This window comes from Sapajus apella, unplaced genomic scaffold (assembly GCF_009761245.1).
Source record: "Sapajus apella isolate SASKATOON/1434 unplaced genomic scaffold, GSC_monkey_1.0 scaffold4, whole genome shotgun sequence".
Classification (NCBI taxonomy): Eukaryota; Metazoa; Chordata; class Mammalia; order Primates; family Cebidae; genus Sapajus; species Sapajus apella.
The window spans coordinates 26729851-26749774 of record NW_022436944.1 but is presented as its reverse complement, the minus strand read 5'-3'; the positions used below and the strand labels follow the sequence as shown (position 1 = coordinate 26749774).

Here is a 19924-nt window from a genome sequence, read left to right as displayed (position 1 = left end):
CACTGCTTCTGTATTCCTCTGTCTTTCAGATGAGGACGCAATGTCGGAATGATTGTGTGAGTTGTGCAGGGTTAAGCAGTGTCAGGGTTTGAATTTAAATCCAGTCCATGTGATTCCAAATCCGTTTGCCTTTCCTATTACAATAGGACTTTTGTTGGCTGGCTTGCTTGTTTAACAGAAGTCCTAAGGAAAGAGTGGCATGCACAGAACCATATGACATACACATACAGAACGGTAATGGTCAGTGCAGCATGTGAGGGACCTCTTTAGTGAGGAGCCTCTTTTCCCTAAATTATTTACCCTTGCTTGAAGGTAAATGCCATTTGAGACATGATATCTCTCGACAAGACCAAAAAGCTAACAATATAATAGAGTTTGGACTGTGAATATTGAAAATACCCCAAATGACAGCATATTTCTCCTGTGGCTCATGTGCTCAAAAGAAGGACAAAGTACCTTGCCAAAAGATCCGGGACAGGTTAAAAAGAGGAAAAAAAAAAAACTTTGCTGCCTTCACAGCACTGTTTTCCATGAGTCTGTTTCTGTGTCTGTTCACCTCTGGTTTCTACCTGCTGAACCAGGGCCAGCAAAATAGGAGCCCCATCCAGCCACCAGGCCAGTGCTTGGGGAAAAGCATCCTTCCTGGGTTGGAGTCCACTTGAGATAGGTCCACATTCCAGAGGTCCGGAGGTAGCACAGTTGGCAAGGAGTTTAGTACTGGGGCTGTGGGGAGCCAGGGAGATGTGGGAACCTCAGTCTGACCTCAAATCAGAAGGACAAACTCATGTCTTGGAGTTTGGTGGCCCTGGAAAGCACATGGACACCCCCTCACTGGCTTTTGCAGTGAGCCATTTTCCATGCCTAAATTACCCCCTACTCTCACCAAGGTCAATGTGACCTCTGAGGTTCTCCTCTGCTCCTGGTTGAGCCAGACCTTCTAGAAAAGGGGGAGAAATGTGCAAAGTGAGTGGCAGAAGATGAGCCCCTTTCTCGTGTTGAGCTACTTAGTCGTGATGCCTCCAAATCAAGCTCTATTTTTAAGAGGAACTGCCAGCATTTTCTCACATTCTTTCTTCAGGAAAGGCAGTGTAGTACAGTGGAAAGAATATGGTATTTAGACCGAAGAAAGATCCAGGTCCAACTCCAGCTTCATAATGTACTATCAATGTGCTATTGAGCAGGTTTATAATTTCTATCACCTGGACTTTGTTTTTTTATAAAAATGTGAGTAATTGTGCCTCTCTGGCAGTGTGATTGCTAAACATGAGGGATGATGTGAAGTACCTAGCACGTGGTAGGTGCACAGTATTTGGCAGCATTCTAGGCCGAAGAGAGACAGAACATGTTGCAGTAGAGTGAACTCGCATTGCAGAGAACCAGGGCCAGGGGTCCAGTCTCCACTCAGTGCCTTGCCTCCGTATAGCTTATGCAAGCTACTAAGCATCTCTTGGCATCTGAGGTAGCACTTTTATCTTTTTAATTTACAAAATTGAAATCATAATATTTGCCCTTCCTTTCTCTGAAGGTTTTGATGAAGTCTAAGTGACTGAGCTAATGAACCAGCTTCATGCCTCTGCAATGAGAATGGCTGGGGCTGGGCTGTCCTCCTGCCTGCCTGAGAGTCCACTGCATTGCAGGTGAATCCACATGGTTCAATAGTTCACAGCCTTGGGCTGCACACTGGAATCACCTGAGGAGTTTTAAAAACTCTTCATGCCTGCATCTCACCTTCTCTGCAGAGGTGCTGATGTCATCTGTCTGATGTGCAGCCTGGGCATCTGGATTTTTCAAAGCTCCCAGGTAGTTCCACTGTGCAGCCAGGGCTGGAAACTGCTGCTTCGGGGGAACCAGAGCTAAAGAAATATATGTAGCAGCCCATATTTAATTTGATCTGACTCTCTCAGTGTATATTGAGCGCCTGCTTTTAAGGTGAGTTCGTTACTCTATGTAACAGCAACCACTCAAATTCTTATTGGACTGGATTGAATCAGATGTGTTTTTGGCCTATGGTTAAGTCAATGGAACGCACTACTTTGTTCAGTGACGTGTCCCAAATGATCTTGGTTATGTCATGACTTGTCGGGACACTGGACACTTTTACTTCAGTTCTATATCTGAAACCCAGAGCAGATGAAGTTCATTTCTTTGTCTCTGAATTTGGAAGGAGGCCACAGTGGCATGTACTTACAGCCTACAGAGAGGTCTCAAACTTCAGATGCGTTAACATCATCCAGAGGCAGTGTTAAAATGCAGGTTTCTGGGAACCAACCTCAGGTTTTTTGATTCAGTGCATTTGAGGAATGGCAGATAAAGTGCATTTGTAGTAAGCTTCCAGGTGATGCGGATGGTCCAGGGACCACCCTTTGAGAACCCCTGTCTAGGCAGCCTAGATCCTTTTATTTTTGCGTTAGTTTATTTGCATTGCTGTTAAGGAATACTTGAGGTTGGATGGTTTATAAAGAAAGGGGTTTGGCCGGGCGCGGTGGCTCATGCCTGTAATCTCAGCACTTTGGGAGGCTGAGGCGGGTGGATCATGAGGTCAAGAGATCGAGACTATCCTGGCCAACATGGTGAAACCCCATCTCTACTAAAAATACAAAAAAATTAGCTGGGCGTGGTGGTGCGCGCCTGTAGTCCCAGCTACTTTGAAGGCTGAGGCAGGAGAACTGCTTGAACCCGGGAGGCGGAGGTCACAGTGATCAGAGGTCGCGCCACTGCACTCCAGCCTGGTGCCTGGTGATGGAGTGAGACACTCTCTCTCAAAAAAAAAAAAGGGGGGTTTATTTTGTCTCATAGTTCTGCAAGCTGTACAGGAAGCATGGCACCTGACTTTTGCTTCTGGTGAGGCCTCCGGAAGCTTACCCCCATGGTGGAAGGCCAAGGGAGAGCAGGTGGCATGACGTGATGAATGAGAGAGTGTGAGGAGGAAGTGCCAAGCTCCTTTAAACAAGCAGCCCTCCTGTGGACTAACAGTGAGAATGCACTTTTTAACATGGGGAGGGCACCAAGCCATGCGTGAGAGATCCACTCCCACCAAACACCTCCTACCAGGACCCACCTCTAACACTGGGAATCACATTTCAGCATGAGATCTGGAGGGGGCAAATATCCAAACCATTTCAATTATTTACCTCTAATCTCCAAAAATTACTTGAGTAGGTGCAACTGCCCCCATCTCAGGAAGCTCAGGGGGCTAAGTAGCTTCTTGTTTTTCTTTTCTTCTTCCTCACAGTAACTTTGTTTTAATCAAGCTTAACAAGCTCAAAGCTGGGGTGGTTTTTTTTTGTACTTTAGGTTCTGGGGTACATATGCTGATCATGTGTAGGTACATACTTAGCAAGGTGGTTTGCTTGCTACATCACCCCCAATCCCCTTCACCCGTAACTGGCATTTCTCCCCATGTTATCTCTCCCAGCCTCCCTAACCCCCACTTTCCCACCCTTAGCCCCCCTCCCCACTGACCCCAGTGTGTGATGCTCCTCTCCCTGTGTCCACGTGTTCTCATTGTTCAACACCTGCCTATGACTGAGAACACGCGGTGTTTGGTTTTCTGTTCTTGTGTCAGTTTGGCAAAGTAGCTTGATGATGGGCACACCTTTTAAGTGGCAAGGTCAGGATTGAACTCAGGACTGCCTAACTCCAAAATCTGACACTTTCTATATAGCACTCTGCCTCTGGGTTAGATTGGATTAGATTCCTGCTATATTGCCAGCCATGTTCCAGAGAGACTGAGTGACAAGTGACCCCTTTTTAACTTAAAACATTTTTTGTGGCCTCCATTAAGGATGGAAACAAAAAGAAATGACATAGGCATGTACCACAGCAGTAGCAATAGGGGCTGACCAAGGAACCAAAGGCTCCTGACATAAGACACCTTCTGTGGAATCATTCAAGGTGGAGATGGTTGTAGGCTGCAGAGGTTAGGAAAACCTTCTTAGGTGAAGTTGGTCTTGAAGGACATAATTAATGCAGAGAAAGAGGCGTTCTAGGCTCTACCCCTGTCGTAGTCATGGTTTTTTCATAAGATGAGTCTGAGAAGCGATGGTGGGGGGGTGTCTCTGTTTCTGTTTAATGCCCAGTCCCGGGACCTGGACTTTGTCCTAAATCTTGCCTCATGACTACCGGAATGGATACACTGATTCTACAGGTCCCACCTGGCCCAGTGCAGTCCTACTCTGCGTTTTGCTTTCACCAGAGGGACACTACTTGCCATCAGCAGAACTGGGTGGTTCAGGACCATGCTGGCACTACATGGAAGAAGGCACAGGCAGGAGTGACAGATATAGAATGGGGCTGAGAGGAAGCATGGCCATGGCTATGTATTCTAGGAAGTTATTATTGTTGAGTCTTTGGAAAGCCAGCCCGTCTTAGGATAATAATGGCAATCATGGCAAGCCAGACAACCCCCTGGCCTGGCCAGTACAGGGAACAGCTGCTAACAAAATCTGCCACTGATCTCCTAAGGTCAGTCACCTGGATAGAGTCCATGCCTAGCACCAGAAACCAAGCCAGTCAGTTCCAGCCTCTTATGCTACACAGGAACCCAGCCTCTAGCCCTGCTCAGATCTGGCACATGCACACCACATAGCATAACTCTGTGCATAGTGAATAGGGTTGGTGCCTATGGTCTTTGCCTTGTGTTTAGCCCCTGAGGATGTGAAGCCAGTGTCTATGCTTTGTCCAGCTCCCTGCCATAAAGGGCTTTTGCTTGACTCCCTGGAGGGAGCTCCATTGTTTCAAAAGCCATGCTTACCCTAGAAGGAGTCTTGTCCTGAGTAGTTTTCCAACCTTGTCTCCTCCAATTAATATAGAAACCAAAAAACAAACAAAAATCCAGAACTGTTCAATGGGGATAAAATGAAGCAGCAGCTCCAGGATCTCCAGCACTGAGGATGTGAACAACCTCACAGCATCCTTGTTGGCCTCAGTTGCCTCATTTGTCAGATTAATATATTCTTTTGTGATACATATAAGGAGATAAGTGGGCTAGGAGGTACACATTCTTTATTAAACCTTGGCATTCAGATGTGTGTTTGCAAAGTCCCAACTTGGCTCATGTTGCTTCCTTCGTATTTATGCTGAGGGCAGAGCTCCTGGTTTCGTTGTTAATGTCATCAGGACGAATGGAGGGAACTGTCTGAAACAAGGGAGGCCCAAGGGTGGAAGCACCTGAGTGCAGAAAGGCCACCCACAGAGGGACCCTATCCCTGAGATGAGGCTCAGATGACTGTGGGACTGTTCAGACTGCCCAGGCTGGAGCGGGCTTCCCACCAGAGGTATGAGGGAGTAGATTGTTCATGGCGAATGCTGAGAAGTTAGGCAGAGCTGGGCTGCCCTATCCAAACCCATACCAGCAGCCAGGATGCTCTTGGGTTGCATCTCCGTAAATTAGGGCAACAGTCGTTTGTGACCAAGTTCTGCACCTGGATTTCTGTGATAGCTTTTCTTCTTCTTTTCAAATTTCTTTTCATGCATCGAGAATTGTCTTTGTCTGGAAATTCCTGCTCAAATAATGACTTATCTAGTGCTGTTGAGCCCTTCCATACCCTGGAGAGAAACCTGGAGAGGAAGGAGGTGGCATTTTGCTCTTGGTTTAGCCCATTGTGATCTAAAGTGATAAGCATCTGATTTCCTTGGATTTCGGTTTCCCTATCTGTAAAATTAGAATCAGCAACAGCACCTGTCCTATCCACCCCACAGGAAGTCAGAGGTGATGACCAGTGTGCAAACGCACTGAGATGTTGTAGACAATTTTAAACTCTACAAACCTTAGTAGCAGATCAACTTGGACTGGAAGCACCTCTACTGCTTACTAACCTTGTGTCGACTGGGTTCTCAGAGACATATTTTTCATCTGTTTGATGGGCATAATAATACCCTCATCGCAACAAGGTTGTTGGCTGCTATGAATTCAGATAATGTGTCTGCAGCATCTAACACAGTGCCTGGCATATAGAATACAAACCTGAGATGGCAGCTGCTGTTACAATGATTATAATCATCATCATGATAATCACCGTCATGTACCTAAGTATTTCTGCCAGGCAGACCTGTTTTTTGGGTGGGGGTGTGTGTGTGTGTGTAATTCCCTTACCTTCCCTTTTACTACAGTGCTTCTCAGTACTTGCTAAGTCTTCCTGCTGCCAGGATGAAAAGCATTTCCTAGAGCCCTATGGCTCGTGCTCTCTGAATTTTACCTTGTTTATATTAGGGTTCTCTAGAGAAACAGAACCAACAAAGTGTGTGTGTGTGTGTGTGTGTGTGTGTGTGTGTGTGTGTGTGTGTGGTATGGAGAGAGAGAGAGAAGTTCCACAATCTCACAACATGCCATCTGCCATCTTCAAGCTGGAGAACCAGGAAAGCTAGTAGTGTAATTCAGTTTGAGTTCGAAGGCCTGAGAGCCAGGAGCACCCTCCTTCTGCCTTTTTGTTCTATTCAGGCCCTCAGTGGATGGATAATGCCTATCCACATTGTTGAGAGCAGATTTTCTTGACTCAGTGTACTAATTCAAATGCTCATTTCCTCCAGAAACACCCTCAGAGTCACACCCGGAAATAATGGTTTACCAGCTATCTGTACATCCCTGAGCCCAGCAAAGCTGACACATAAAATTAACCGCCACCACATTCTCTCTGTTGTGAAGGCATGTTTCTTTTGGTTGGGTGTGCCCAGTCCCACCTACATGTGCCAGTCAGGAAGCCTGCCTAATCAGTTGTGTAGGAACTTAGAATGCTCTGATAGCAAACTTCCCTCTCCTTTGCCTGAAGTCTTTGAAAGAAGTGTGCAGAAAGACATGTTATGATTCTCGCTTTCCTAACCAGGGAAGGCGTGTGGAGGGTGCTGTGCTAATTAGCATGCTGTCTCACTCACAAAGTGTCTTTGTGCTGTCTGTCAGCTTCCGCTCCGTAGATACTAAACACTGTTAAGGCAAATGATACCATGACTGACAACTTAATAGATGTCTTTTTGAGTTGAATGTGCTCCCCAGTGCTCCAGTCGGATAAAATTAACAGAAGCCTTCAAGATAATCCTTTGCAGGCTGAGGCTTGTGAGTGAGATGTGCTAGCAATACCCTCCCAAATCAGGTGAAAAGCATCAAACTCTGTCTAGTTGAAGATTAGGGATTGGATGTTTGTCAACAGGAGTTGCTGAGGAACTGACTTCCACAGTTATTTCTGATGACAGGTAAAAATCATGAAGGGTAGAAACAAATACAACTCCTATTAATGTGAGTGAACCTCTAAATGAGGGTTGATGTTGAAAGTAGTCCCCCTAGGAGAATTCAGACTTATTCTGATTACATTAAAAGTAGTTAAAGTGGGCTGGGTGCAGTGGCTCATGGCCGTAGTTCCAGTACATTGGGAGGCCAAGGCAAGCGGTTCATCTGAGGTCAGGAGTTCAAGACCAGCCTGACCAAACATGCCGAAACCCTGTCTCTACTAAAAACTACAAAAATTAGCCAGGCATGGTGGCAGGTGCCTGTAATCCCAGCTACTTGGGAGGCTGAGGAAGGGAGAATTGCTTGAACCCAGGAGATGGAGGTTGCAGTGAGCTGAGATCACACCACTGCACTCCAGCCTGGGTGTCAGAACAAGACTCCATCTCAAAAAAAAAAAAAAAAAAAAAGTGCTTAACATGCCTCCACCCCTCTATTTCTCCTAAACATTGCTTTGAGGGCCCATAAAACCAAAAGAGCATATTAGGCTCAAAGTGCTATTTGTACTGGAAGTTAGTAATATTGGGCTCCTCTTCACACCTCCAGCCTATGCCACTTAGAATCTGGAATCCAGGTCATACTGAACTACTTCTATTCACCCAACAGACTGCACGTTCTTTACCTCTGGGCCTTTGCATGTGACTTTTCTTCTGTCTGAAACAATCTCTCTTTCTCTGGGGCCTTGATGACTCCTTGTGAAGAGTTATTTCAACTCATATCTTTTGTGAAAGAGGCCCACTGATTAACTCCAGTGGACCATTTCCTATCCTCACACCCCTGCGGCCCCTTATCTACTCCTTGGTAGCTCTACCACCTTGGAATAGTTTAAGGGGCTATTCCCCAGTCTGATTTATTTTTTTAGATCAGGGGACATGTCTTAACTAAGCCCTCTAAATGGGCTTTTAGCACAACACCTGACACATGGTGTCACTGCAGTAAATATTTATCCAATGACTACAGACAGCTATAGATAGGAAACATGGGTGAGTGGCTAGAGCTCAGGCTGTGTCATCAGAGAACTCTGATGTCAAACTCCTTCTCTAGCCCATAGGAGTGGAGGAGCCCTGGGGAAATCCACGAATCTTTGAGCCTGGTATAGCCTGATCTGTTTAAGGAAGAACATGATTCTTAGAGGCATGAAGTTTCTGGGGGAAATGAATGCCACAGGTTCAGCACTCTGTCCAGCACACATGGGCCCTGTAGAGCAGTTGCTGAAAGGTCCATAGCTCCTGGCCAGGTGCAGTGGCTCACGCCTATAATCCCAGCACTTTGGGAGGCTGAGGCAGGCAGATCACAATGTCAAGAGATCGAGACCATCCTAGCCAACATGGTGAAACCCCATCTCCACTAAAAATACAAAAATTAGCTGGGCATGGCGGTGTGTGCTTGTAGTCCCAGCTACTTGGGAGACTGAAGCAGAAGAATCACTTGAACCCTGGAGGCAGAGGTTGCAGTGAGCTGAGATCGCACCACTGCAGTCCAGCCTGGGTGACAGAGTGAGACTCAATCTCAAACCCACGAAGTCCATAGCTTCTGAAGGCAGTTATCAAGAGCTCTCCAAATGGTTTCAGCAAGGCTGAATCATTGGAATAAGAAGATTCCCAAGGGATCACTTAGAAGAAATTGCTCTTGACCATCTCAGCAAATACTTGTGTGTGGTGGGAAATTAAACTTTGCTTTCTTCTAGGCAAGACTTGTGCTCTGGAGCAGCACTCCTGCCCAGGGCTGCTCCTGTACCCTAACTGAGACCCCTGGTGGCAAATTTTAATACACTTCCAGCTTCTTCTGCATGCTCTGCTCAGCCTTCTGCAATTTAACAAATTCCAGGCAAGATTCCAATGCCTCTTCCAAGCACAGGAGGGTTTCTTGGGTTCAAAGAATATCATTCTTGGAGCCAGCAGAATAATCTTTCCAACGCATCGCACCCATGTGAAGCAGATGGCATTATAGAACATTGTGTCTGATAGAAATCATTGCCCATGAGTGAGACTTTCCAGCCTCTGTGATGGCCTACGATTTCAAAAACTCTTTTCCACAAGAAGCCTGCCTTGTTTTGGGGAGTTAGTGAGATGGATTTGGATATGGGGTCATAAAATGCTTGGATCCACAGTGCAGACTCTGTGAAAACTTTTCCCCAGACATCCTGAACCCTCTGATGAGGTATAATTTTCTGTGGCCCCTGCTGGTTTAGAAAGCCTGTTGTAAAAATGTGTATGAAGGAGCACAGAATTCATTAAAGAAGTGAAAATCAACAAAACTGGAACCAAGTGAAATTTAATAAATTCAACTAAGCATATAATGACTTATAATAGCTGGGATGCTCAAAAGTTGCTGAACACACAATAAGGGAGGAGGAATTTAACTGTAGTTAAAATGCGCTGTGCAACACAGGTTGTTTTTATTAGAAAAAGGATATTATAGAAATAGCAAAAGCTCAGCAAAGCATTGTTGAGTGGCTGCTGAAAAGCAGGCTAGATAGCTCAGACAAAGCAAAAGACAATGGGAAGTGAGAAGAAAGGGTTTTGTGGCGTTGTCGGTACTGTGGAGACAAATGGGAAGTCTTTCTGTCCTCAAAGCCTACTTGGGGATTTGCTAAATAAAGCAGGTATGCAATTCAGAGGAAGCTCATCTTGGGGCAAGAAAAATTTGAAAGGACTTGTGTTACACTTAAAAAATGGTAAAAATGATCTAGTAAATACTAGCAACACAAAGAAGAAAAGATCTCAGTCCAAAAGAATAATGGTGCTGGAAATAAAAGTTTTCATTTGCTAGGATGGACAAGTGCAGGAGACATTTCTGATCATTTGGGATAGTCATGTCAGTCGAGAACCAGAGACCTTAATCACCATGCCACCATCCCCTCCTTCCTCCTGCACCACCTCCTCCGATCCCTCTAGCAATAGGGCTGCCTGGGAACACAGCCCTGTGGACAAAACAAGTTTCCAGTCATCCATGCATTTGTTCTTCAACACTTATTTAGTATCTATTCAACACCAAGGTCTGTTTCAAACACTGGATGTACAGAGACAATACAGGCACCTGGTACCACCATGAAAGGAACATGTTGACTGTCAATCTGTTGAGCAAATTAATGATTGAATGAGTGAATGGATAAATGGATGGATGAATGGGTGAGTGAGTGGATGCAGACATTCCCCTTCCCAAGCAGAGGTCACAGTCCAATAGATAAAAACAAGGAAATACAACTAGACTACTTCTGTGTATTTAGGTAGGTGTCTGTGCAGGGCACAGTGGGTCCCCTGAGGTCTGGACCACTTGCCCTAGGAAGTCAGGAAGAACATCCCAGTGGAGACTGGAGGAACCCCTGTGGCTGAGGCTTCAAAGATGACCTTCTTGCTTTATGCCCACCTTGTTTCTTGTCTCTAGCCTCAAATGCAGGCCCCACCCTTGAAGGAGTCCTTGCTTTCGGGAATGTCAGCTTCTCTGTTGGATCCTTGATTCAACTGCTTGCATGGTTTTCCATAGTGCCAGCCCTAGCATCTGGCCCCTATGATTGACCCACACTCCCGTGGATGCGACAGGGTTCCCTGCAACATGACAAGTAGGTTTCTTTGTTAAACTACCTACTTGTAGCATGGGGCAGAGAGGACAGTGAGGATTGCTCAGTGGTTTTCAGTGCAGCTGAAAAAATGATTTTCATTGAACAATGACTGTTAATTGAGAATTAGGGTGTTGGGGTAGATCTAAGAGCATAGGCATGCTTCCAACACATTTATTGAGTGCTTTCTCTGTGCCAGACCAGATCCTGGGATTACAGAAATGATTTTCACAGTACTCTCCCCTCAAGAAGCTCTAGTTTTTCATCCCTCCCTCCTCGCAACCTCTAACACATAAAGTATTGAGTGTGTGCTGGCCATTATTGTCGTATATTATATACTTTAGTCCATTTAATCTGCATGGGGGCCCTATGAGGAGGTACTATTACTGTTTTCATTCTTTAGAGAATGTCACTGAGGTCAGGTAACTTGCCTAAATTCATCTTATGTGAGTAGCTACCTGTTTGCCCTTGAAGGTAAAACCAGGGAGATGTGGATGTAGCTCATTTTTGATAGTCTGGGATTCATAAAGAGGATTACAGTAACAGTTAAATGGCTGAGATGGAAAGGGCAGGATGAAAGCAGGGGTGGAGGGCTCACCACACTTTTCACACGGTTGCTCCCCAGCACCTGCTGTGGCCCCTTAGCTACCTCTGCAGGACCTCAGGGCTGCCTGGAACTTTGGGGGGACCTTAGAGGATCCTCTCACTCTCCAGCTGGAGGCTGGGTGAGGAAGGTGAAAACATCGAGGGCTGTCATCAGGCACCAAGGAGAGCTCAGAGAACTCTCCCTTAGCTGGAGAGATGGGGGTGGACCTCCCCCTTCACCCTAAAGCCCTTAATTGCTAATGACATTGAGTGGGATTTGTTAAAGCAGTTCTTTCTGTTCAACCTTTTTTTTGTTCAAAGTCATTACTCACTGTGGTTGGTTTGGATGTTTCAGACAGCCCAGCCTGGCATATTCCCTATCACGGCACTTTATAAATGTTCATGCTGATTAGAACTTTTATTTTTCATAATGACCCACTAATGTAATGATAATGCAAGTAATAGTCCATATCTAATGGCTTCTTGTCCAAGGGCTGAGGGAATTCACTTAATGTATTTAGTGCCAAACTCCTAAAAGAAACCTATTTAGGCTGCTGCATTCACTTATGCATTTTTATGAATCTCCGGGTAATAAACGGGAATGGGTCCAATGGAAAGTTGGGAGAAAAGAAGTGCAGGTCATTTGTGGTAACGTCTTGATTGTCGATATTCCATTAGAGCTGCTAAGAAGCACCATGTTCTAGGTCAGCTTCAGAAGAAGGAGTCCCTGAGCAGGAAGCTGAGACTCTTGCAAAACTTGGGACTGTTTCAGATGCAATGGCACTGGGCTTCCAGACTTCTTGGTGGCTTACAAACAGGCCACGAGTGTAGCTAGTTGTTAGTAGGCAGAACTTACTGTGGGGAGAGGCCAGAGTGTTACCCTTCAAGCCAGCGAGTGGAGAGTCCTTGAGCCTGCTGGGCAATCCTAAAAGACCAGAACTTCCTCTTAGGGAGCTGGGCTGAGCAACATGGAGAAGCTCACCTGCTGTGGCCATCACTGACTCCTTTTCATTCTGAGAACTTCACCCGCTTAGAAATGTCCATTCCTAGCTGTCCCTTCTCCCCTTCTGTGCTCTCTTGTGTGTGTTTTCCAAAACCTGCTCTCAGTAACCCCTTGAGAATGAACAAATATATCTCATGTGTCTACTCCCCCAGGGGTGCCAGTATGCTAAACAGAAGCTTTAACTGTGCAATGGCAAAACTTGGATGTAGGTAAATGGGTTACAGATAACAGGCTGGGCAAACATTTGGTCCAAAGAATCTCTGTGTCACTGAAATCACTTTGCAGCTAGAGATGGAAACCTTCCTTTTTACCCATGAGTAGAGTGGCCAGATAAAATATAGAGCATCCAGTTAACTCAAATGTCAGATAAATAGCATTTTTTTAAGTAGAAGCATGTCCAGAGTGTTGTATAAACATACTTATGCTAAAAATCAATTGTTTGTCTGAATTTCAAATTTAACTGGGTGTCCTGTACTTTTATTTGCTAAATTAGACAATGCCATTCACAAATCCTACCTCTGGTATCATGTCTTGGGTTCATGACATGTAGGGATCTTGGTTAAACTACTAACTTGTAGCATGGGCAGAGAGAGGAGAGTGAGGATTTCTCATGGCTTTTAGGACAGCTGGAAAAAATCAGTGTGGCCCAGGATGAGGCATCACCCTTCAATGAACATACAGGTGAGCGTGGTGACATATTTTCCTCACGCCCGATATTAATCTGAGAATGCCTTACTACTTGCTTTTATCATCCCAGTTACTTCAGCTAAGCATAGGTACTTGTGGCCTTTTGTGTGCCCAGACTGCTAGCTGAGAGGACACAGCGTGAGTCCAGATCCACCTGCTTGGAAGGAATGAGCATTCCACGGTGATAGAAGCATACACTGTGGAATCAGAAATGAGTTTCAAATCCAGCTTTAGGGCTTTGGCCAATGCAACTCTCACCAAGCCTCAGTTTCTCATTTTTAAAATGGAAATTATATCTACATCATTGGATGATTGTGAGTTTTCAAAGTATATGGTAAACCCAGCAGTGTGCCACCCAGCTCTCCCTCCAATAAAGTATTAGTTGTCCAAGATACTGGAAGAACTGTTGGCAGAAACAGCTTTCAGTTGTCAACCCTTTCAGGCATTGCATCCGCTCAGAGAAATACTTTACCCAAAATTAAACTTCCTGGGGTGGCCCCTATTTGGTGACTGATAAATGCAAGAGTATAAAGGCCCATGCATCTCAGTCCAACTCAAAACAACTGGGAAAGGGCCATTCAAACTCGAGAGCATCCTGAGGTTCATCGAGGTTGCCATTGGGCTGTATCACAGCTCTACTTTCTCTGACCTTCCTGCTTTTTTTCCTTCTCTTCCACAGATGTTGATTCCAAAGTCATACCTAAATAAAGATCCTGTACACTAAACTCTGTCTTACAGTCTGCTTCCCAGGGAACCCACCCTGCTATAACATGGTACAAATCCCAGTACATAAGATAGGTGATCAGTACATAGAAAACATTAATAATAACAAAAGAAAGGCAACAGGAAAGTCAAAATAGATCTAATTTTACATGGCACCACCTGTGCCTTGTTCCTAGAAAGGCTCTTTATGCTTTTATCACTGACATTGTATTGTGATCTTCACAATGGAAGGCCTATACCTGCCCTGCACCTCTCTCGGTGGCTGACATGAGTCTGAAAACACAGCAGGTGCTTGACAAATGGTTGGGCAATGCTTAGCTACTTGGCCTCAGAAGAACAGATGGAGCAATAAGATCCTTTTGGACGAGTAATTTGCAAATATTAACAGCTTAAGGAAGGTTTGCTTTTGAGATTCTGTACAAGAGATAAGTGAGTGAGTGTCACAGGAAAATGAGTGGTTTGGGAATACCTTTGGCCTATGGAAGAAGGTCACTTAGAGTGTAACCCCTCAAGCCCCCCAGGAATGGTGGGAGAGAAACTCTGAGTTTAATGAAGGGGTGAAGACAGAGCAGGGAATACCCAAAACGCCTCAGGTAGCTCAAGGTGTCAGGAAAGATTAGGCAATAAGTGGGAGTCACAGACAAGCAGAGATTGTAAAATGAACAGCCTGTGAGCCAGGCTAAGAAGTGGGATCTTTATACATAGGGTGATTGGAGTTGCTGGAAGGGTGCAAGCAGGGAGGTGGCTTGATCCAGTCTGTATTTAAAGAGGCTGCACTTCCTGCTGTTGTGAGGATGCCTTGGAGGGTACAATATGGGAGATAATGAAAGGCACTTACCTATGTCTTGTGTGTAAGCTTATAAGCAAATCCTCCTGAAGGTTTGTTTTTTTTTTTTAAGATGGAGTCTCGCTCTGTTGCCAGGCTGGAGTGCAGTGGCATGATCTCAGTTCACTGCAACCTCAGCCTGCCGGGTTCAAGTGATTCTCCTGCCTCAGCCTCCTGAGTAGCTGGGATTACAGGCATCCACCACCACGCCCAGCTAATTTTTATGTTTTTAGTAGAGACAGGGTTTCACCATGTTGGCCAGGATGATCTCAATCTCCTGACGTCGTGATCCGCCCGCCTCAGCCTCCCAAAGTGCTGGGATTACAGGGGTGAGCCACTGCGCCCCGTCCTCCTGAAGCTGTTTATGTCTGTAAATGACTTGTCCAGAAAGGGGCATATTGCTGTGTCTGATCTAAGGCCACATAGCTAAATGTGCCTAAGCATCTATCAGACACCTACTGTGTGAGTAGCTACCTATTTGCCCTTGAAGGTAAATAGGTAGCTGTTTACCTCAGCCCCACTGTTCCCAAGGCAATGACGGGGACTTGGCCTAAGCAGTTGGGGTAGAAAGCTGACTTGAAGAAGATACATTCTTATAAGGAGCAATATACGGATGTGCTGAGAGATGAGCTGACCGATGAAAGAAGGGAAGAGTCTAGGGGGATGTCCAGACTTTTCACCTTCCTTTGCTTCTCTGCCCACCCAGACTATAGCACAAGACCCAGCTGAGGCCCAACCCCTGACTCCTGGAAGCCTGTAAAGATGAATTAATTCATCCTTGACCCTCCCCTTCCTCTGAAGTTTCTACAAAATTACATCTGTTAGATTAACTATTAATGTGTTATTACTAAAAATTAATGTATTTTATTAACATATATATTAATAAATTACATAGGCAGAGCCCTGAATCCTGTTCTGCTGTCCTTGGGGGCTTTTCCAGGCAGAGCCATCCCTTGTCTCTCTTGTCTCACACACTAGACCGTCTCTTTGTGATTCTTTCTCAAATGGTCCAGTGACTTTTTTTCTACTCTCTTTTTCCCATGCTGTTCTCTCTTTCTGGAACATCCTTCAGTCCCCAGTTCTCCTGTCATTTTTGAAGGGTGGTCCCTCTAATACTCCCAATTAGGTCACCTCCCCTTGACATGTATTCTTAAAGGAGCCTGTACTTCTCCTTAGCAAGTATACCAATTATAATTATTAATGTAATTACTTAGTATAATTGGGCAATTAGTATAACTCCTAGTGGTGACCCTCCAATACCTGGCATAGTCTCACCCAACCCAATAATTAGTGAATAAATATTTGTTATATAAAACTGTTGCTGTGGACTACACTGTGTGGCTGGGCCACTGGTACTCACATTCTATTAGTGCAGTTTCATTTGTGGGTAGGAGCTGTTATGGGAGTTATTTCCAGAGGGAATAAAGCTACGGTTTTCCTTAACCCCTATCTCAGGATTAAGTATAAAGATTACAATTTCTGCTTTGCAGGTACTCTCCTTCCCTTGTGCTATAGGAAATAGCATTTTTCCTGCTCCATGTTCAGTAGAGTTGGAGATAATCTACTTACCCAAGACATAAATGCTTCATGATCCAAGAAATCCTTAAAGAACCTGCTGTGTGCAAGCCCTGAGGATGGGCCCTGGAGTCAAAGTCTGTTTTTACATGCACTAAATTTAACTCAAACATTCCTAATAGAATCACGATTGTAGCCTCATTGGCTGTGGAGCTTGGGTGCCTTCCTGGTTTATGAGGTGTCACAGCTTGGTTTATGAACATTTTGGAACTGTGTACCAGGGCACGATGTGGGGCTTGTTAAACTCCAGTGAAGAAGGGGTTGAGGTTTCCATTTCCACTGTTGAGAGAGAGGTAAGGGAATTACACACGCACACACACACACACACACACACACACAACAGGCACATGGCCCCTGCACAACCTCTCTCAGCTCTCTTCTGAGTTCTTTTGCCTGGGTAGGCAGGGGCTGCTTTATAAAGATGTAGGGCTGGAGGAACAAGTACGCCCATTGGCGCTGGTAATATACAGGGCTGCCAGGCAATTAAAAAACAAATTTTCCTACACAAAAACATGAGCATGCTCTCCTATTGGGTGTGTAACTCTTCAAGACTGGAGCCACCTCCTTGTGGCGGGAATTTGGCGAGAGCTCTATCTTGGGCATTCTGCCCAGCAACAGTGCAAAGCAGGGCTTCCCCTCCAGAGCTGGGGCAGGCCCTGCTCGCTGTTCTCTACCAGCTAGGGCAGTCAGTGATGCTGAACTGCTGAACGAGCTATGAAGGCTGGGTGCACCTGTAGGTATGTTGTGGGGGTGGAGGGTTGTTAAAAAGGAAATCAAGGCACAAGGGGCCATTGTCAAAATTGTTACCTCACCTCTGGATTCTTTCTTTAAAAGTTCTCATCCCTTTTGAGGGTAAAGGGCCTTGGGACTTCTCAAATTCTCTTTGCACGATAATGAGAGCCTTGACATGGAGAATATCTGAGCTTGTTCCACCTAAGGCCTTGGGGCTATGGGAAGAGGAAAAAGAGGACTGTGAGGGTAGCCATGGGAGGTGAGAGAGAGCACTGTGGTGGGAGTGGAGCTTCCAGAGGGAGCCCAGCTGAGTCAGGAAGGGGCTCTACAAGAAGCTTTTCTGATCTCACTGACAGCCATGATGGATGCCAGCTCATTCACTGACTCAGCATATATTTATTGGTAGCTGCCATTTCCAGACACTGTCTAAGCTCCAGAGAAATAGTGGTGTCCAAAAGGGAAAAGGTGTTTGCTCTCAAGACTTGCATTCCCAAGGGGCAAGGACAAACGATAAAATAGTCAAGACTTACAAAGCTTAATTTTAGATGTGAACATTGTGATGAAAAGAATATAATTTTGAGAGGATCAGTTGTGGGGCAGATGGAGGATCCTTCAGATGGGGTCTTCAGGAAGGGGTTACCAGAGGTCTGAGTGGAGGGTGAATGATAAGAAGGATCCAGTCATGTGTCGGGGAAAAGTATTTCTGGCCTTCTGGCAGAGGGGAACATCTAGTGCAGATACTCCAAGGAAGACCTGAGCTTACTGAATTTGAGGAATAAAAAGGAAACCAGTGTGACTAGGGGCAAGGGAAGGTGGTAGGAGATGAGTCAGGAGTGGGTATAAGAAACCATGAGAAATACTTTGGACTTCATTCTGAGTGTAGTGGGCAGCTGAATTTTCTTTCTTTTCTATGTTTTTTTGAGAGGAAGTCTCGCTCTGTCTCCAGCCACAGGCTGGAGTGCTGTGGCACGGTCTTGGCTCACTGCAACCCCCACCTCCTGGGTTCAAGCAATTCTCCTGCCTCAGCCTCCTGAGTAGTTGGGACAACAGGCCCATGCCACCACGCACAGCTAGTTTTTTGTTGTTGTTGTTTTGTGGGTGTTTTTTGCATTTTTAGTGGAAACAGGGTTTCACCATATTGGCCAGCTGGTCTCAAACTCCTGACCTAGTGATCCACCCACCTCGGCCTCCCGAAGTGCTGGGATTACAGGTGTGAGCCACCGCATCCAGCTGGGCAGCTGAATTTTCACACTGCTGTAAAAGACTACCTGAGACTGGGTAATTTACGAAGAAAAGAGGATAATTGACACAGTTGGTTAGGGAGGCCTCTGGAAACTTGCCTTCATGGCAGAAGGTGAACAGGAAGGAAAATGTGTCTTATATGGTAGCAGGGGAGAGAGGGAGGGAGGGAGAGGGAGGGGGGAGGGAGGGAGGGAGAGGGAGGGGAGGAGAGGGAGAGAGAGAGAGAGAGAGAAGGAGAGAGGGAGAGGGGGGGGGGAGAGGGAGAGGGGGGGGAGAGGGAGAGAGGGGGAGGGAGAGGGGAAGAGGGGGAGGGATAGAGGGGGAGGTAGGGGGAGAGGGAGAGAGGGAGAGGGGAAGGGAGTGGGAGAGAAGAAGGGAAAGAGAGAGAGGGAGAGAGGGGGAGGAAAGGGAGGGAGAGAGGGAGAGGGAGGGAGTACCACACTTTTAAACATCCATATCTCTTGAAAACTCACTGTGATGAGAACAGCATGGGGGAAACTGCCCCATAATCCATTTACCTCCCATCAGGTCCCTTCCATGACATGTGGGTATTACAATTCAAGATGAGATTTGGGTAGGGACACAGAGCCAGACCATATCAGCAGTCTTGAGACGGTCTAAGCAGAAATTGCCACAACTTGCTTTCTTTGTGAAGCTATTACTCTGGCAGCTCTGTGGAAAGGGACTGCCGATGATTCGAGTGAAGAGATACAGGCAAACTAAGGGGTTCTTCAGAGGCTAAAGCAGGAGGTGGTATCAGCTGGTTATGGAATGTTGGCAGGTAGAGAAAGAGAAGTTCTGTTTTACTTGTTGGCGTAGGAATGGCAAAACTTGCTAATAAATTATGTATAGTAGTGTAGGAACTGATAGGGAAAAGCAGAAGTCAGGATGGGTCCTAGGGTGTTGGCTTGAGCAGCAATAGTGGTGCTATTTTCTGAGCTGGTGCCCATGAGCTGAGGAGCAGGTCTGGGGAGGAAAGTTGGCTCCTGTTCCAAAGTGGCAGTCAGAGGTGAAGGATTTCTTGAATATTTGAAGGGGAACAATAAATTACATCTGGTCAGTGGCTCATATTTAAGAAAAGGGCAGGTAACTCAGATTCTAAGGCAGAGCAACCCTTGCCTTGCCTTTCCCCCAAAGCAAGTGGCTGGGTCTAGGTTATTCTTAGTATACCCATGATCCTGCTTGCTTGGTGCACTGGGAAATCCTAGATAATACCCGTTGTCATGATACAAACATGTCTTCAGTCTGGTTGATCACACACTTGCCGAGTGCCCACTCTTAGCAGCCAGCCTCCCTTATCAATGACCTCCAATGTCATGAAACAACCAGTAAGTCAAGGGCTTCCAAAATTCCAAGACAGTCATGACAATTCAGTGCACTGAGATCGCCATCTGCTTTGAAAACCATTTCCAAGCTAGTTAGGCCCAAGATACAAGAGTAATCAGCTGACATCAATATCCTTAGCCATGCTTTCTCTCATTTTTTTTCCCCTCCAGACAGATTCATTTCCAGCCTTCCTAGAGCAATCTTAGTGATCTTACTTTTGTCCTCCCTCAGCGTAGTTACTGAATTTTGGTGCATAATGTTCTTTGCCTTTCTTTCCTCCCTGATCCCACTGTCCACTACTTCTCCTGGGACAGGGATGACAAATAAGTTTTACCTTAAGTGCCATCTGTTATTAGGAAGAGGCAGTTTATTTCTTCCTCTCCCCTCCATAGGGGTTACACTTGTGTCAAGGTCTGACCTCTTTGTCAGACTTTTCTGGCTCCCTCCATA

At 45.8% G+C, this 19924-nt stretch overlaps 1 protein-coding gene across 1 annotated transcript in view; it reads left to right on the top strand.

Annotated features, from left to right (window-relative positions):
- Positions 1 to 19924, top strand: part of CLSTN2 (calsyntenin 2) — a 657536-nt gene that overhangs the window by 205715 nt on the left and 431897 nt on the right. The window lies entirely within an intron of this gene.